The following is a 2,500-nucleotide window of genomic DNA, read 5'->3' as shown; positions in this document are numbered from 1 at the left end:
AGTTGGACCAAGGCCCCGTCTCGTTTTGCTATAAGCAAGGGCGTGGCAGGGCACGCGGGGGGCCAAAAAATCAAAGTGCTCCGAAAATGCACACGGGGGTGTCAAGCAACCTCCATGTACCGTGGCATGACCGTGGCCAAGTAATAAAGATCAAATTCCATGCCTAGGCCAAGTTGGACCAAGGCCCCCGTCTCGTTTTGCTATAAGCAAGGGCGTGGCAAGGCACGCGGGGGGCCAAAAAAATCAAAGTGCTCCAAAATGCACACGGGGGTGTCAAGCAACCTCCATGTACCGTGGCATGACCGTGGCCAAGTTAATAAAGATCAAATTCCATGCCTATGCCAAGTTGGACCAAGGCCCCGTCTCGTTTTGCTATAAGCAAGGGCGTGGCAAGGCACGCGGGGGGCCAAAAAATCAAAGTGCTCCGAAAATGCACACGGGGGTGTCAAGCAACCTCCATGTACCGTGGCATGACCGTGGCCAAGTAATAAAGATCAAATTCCATGCCTATGCCAAGTTGGACCAAGGCCCCGTCTCGTTTTGCTATAAGCAAGGGCGTGGCAAGGCACGCGGGGGGCCAAAAAATCAAAGTGCTCCGAAAATGCACACGGGGGTGTCAAGCAACCTCCATGTACCGTGGCATGACCGTGGCCAAGTAATAAAGATCAAATTCCATGCCTAGGCCAAGTTGGACCAAGGCCCCGTCTCGTTTTGCTATAAGCAAGGGCGTGGCAAGGCACGCGGGGGGCCAAAAAATCAAAGTGCTCCGAAATGCACACGGGGGTGTCAAGCAACCTCCATGTACCGTGGCATGACCGTGGCCAAGTAATAAAGATCAAATTCCATGCCTATGCCAAGTTGGACCAAGGCCCCGTCTCGTTTTGCTATAAGCAAGGGCGTGGCAAGGCACGCGGGGGGCCAAAAAAATCAAAGTGCTCCGAAAATGCACACGGGGGGTGTCAAGCAACCTCCATGTACCGTGGCATGACCGTGGCCAAGTAATAAAGATCAAATTCCATGCCTATGCCAAGTTGGACCAAGGCCCCGTCTCGTTTTGCTATAAGCAAGGGCGTGGCAAGGCACGCGGGGGGCCAAAAAATCAAAGTGCTCCGAAATGCACACGGGGGTGTCAAGCAACCTCCATGTTACCGTGGCATGACCGTGGCCAAGTAAATAAAGATCAAATTCCATGCCTATGCCAAGTTGGACCAAGGCCCCGTCTCGTTTTGCTATAAGCAAGGGCGTGGCAAGGCACGCGGGGGGGCCAAAAAATCAAAGTGCTCCGAAATGCACACGGGGGTGTCAAGCAAACCTCCATGTACCGTGGCATGACCGTGGCCAAGTAATAAAGATCAAATTCCATGCCTATGCCAAGTTGGACCAAGGCCCCGTCTCGTTTTGCTATAAGCAAGGGCGTGGCAAGGCACGCGGGGGGGGCCAAAAAATCAAAGTGCTCCGAAATGCACACGGGGGTGTCAAGCAACCTCCATGTACCGTGGCATGACCGTGGCCAAGTAATAAAGATCAAATTCCATGCCTATGCCAAGTTGGGACCAAGGCCCCGTCTCGTTTTGCTATAAGCAAGGGCGTGGCAAGGCACGCGCGGGGGCCAAAAAATCAAAGTGCTCCGAAATGCACACGGGGGTGTCAAGCAACCTCCATGTACCGTGGCATGACCGTGGCCAAGTAATAAAGATCAAATTCCATGCCTATGCCAAGTTGGACCAAGGCCCCGTCTCGTTTTGCTATAAGCAAGGGCGTGGCAAGGCACGCGGGGGGCCAAAAAATCAAAGTGCTCCGAAATGCACACGGGGGTGTCAAGCAACCTCCATGTACCGTGGCATGACCGTGGCCAAGTAATAAAGATCAAATTCCATGCCTATGCCAAGTTGGACCAAGGCCCCGTCTCGTTTTGCTATAAGCAAGGGCGTGGCAAGGCACGCGGGGGGGCCAAAAAATCAAAGTGCTCCGAAAATGCACACGGGGGTGTCAAGCAACCTCCATGTACCGTGGCGATGACCGTGGCCAAGTAATAAAGATCAAATTCCATGCCTATGCCAAGTTGGACCAAGGCCCCGTCTCGTTTTGCTATAAGCAAGGGCGTGGCAAGGCACGCGGGGGGCCAAAAAATCAAAGTGCTCCGAAATGCACACGGGGGTGTCAAGCAACCTCCATGTACCGTGGCATGACCGTGGCCAAGTAATAAAGATCAAATTCCATGCCTATGCCAAGTTGGACCAAGGCCCCGTCTCGTTTTGCTATAAGCAAGGGCGTGGCAAGGCACGCGGGGGGCCAAAAAATCAAAGTGCTCCGAAATGCACACGGGGGTGTCAAGCAACCTCCATGTACCGTGGCATGACCGTGGCCAAGTAATAAAGATCAAATTCCATGCCTATGCCAAGTTGGACCAAGGCCCCGTCTCGTTTTGCTATAAGCAAGGGCGTGGCAAGGCACGCGGGGGGCCAAAAAAATCAAAGTGCTCCGAAAATATTTTTCCACT

Source organism: Trifolium pratense, unplaced genomic scaffold (genome assembly GCF_020283565.1).
Source record: "Trifolium pratense cultivar HEN17-A07 unplaced genomic scaffold, ARS_RC_1.1 scaffold_108, whole genome shotgun sequence".
Lineage (NCBI taxonomy): Eukaryota > Viridiplantae > Streptophyta > Magnoliopsida > Fabales > Fabaceae > Trifolium > Trifolium pratense.
The sequence above is the reverse complement of the archived record's forward strand: the minus strand, read 5'-3'. Positions refer to the sequence as shown.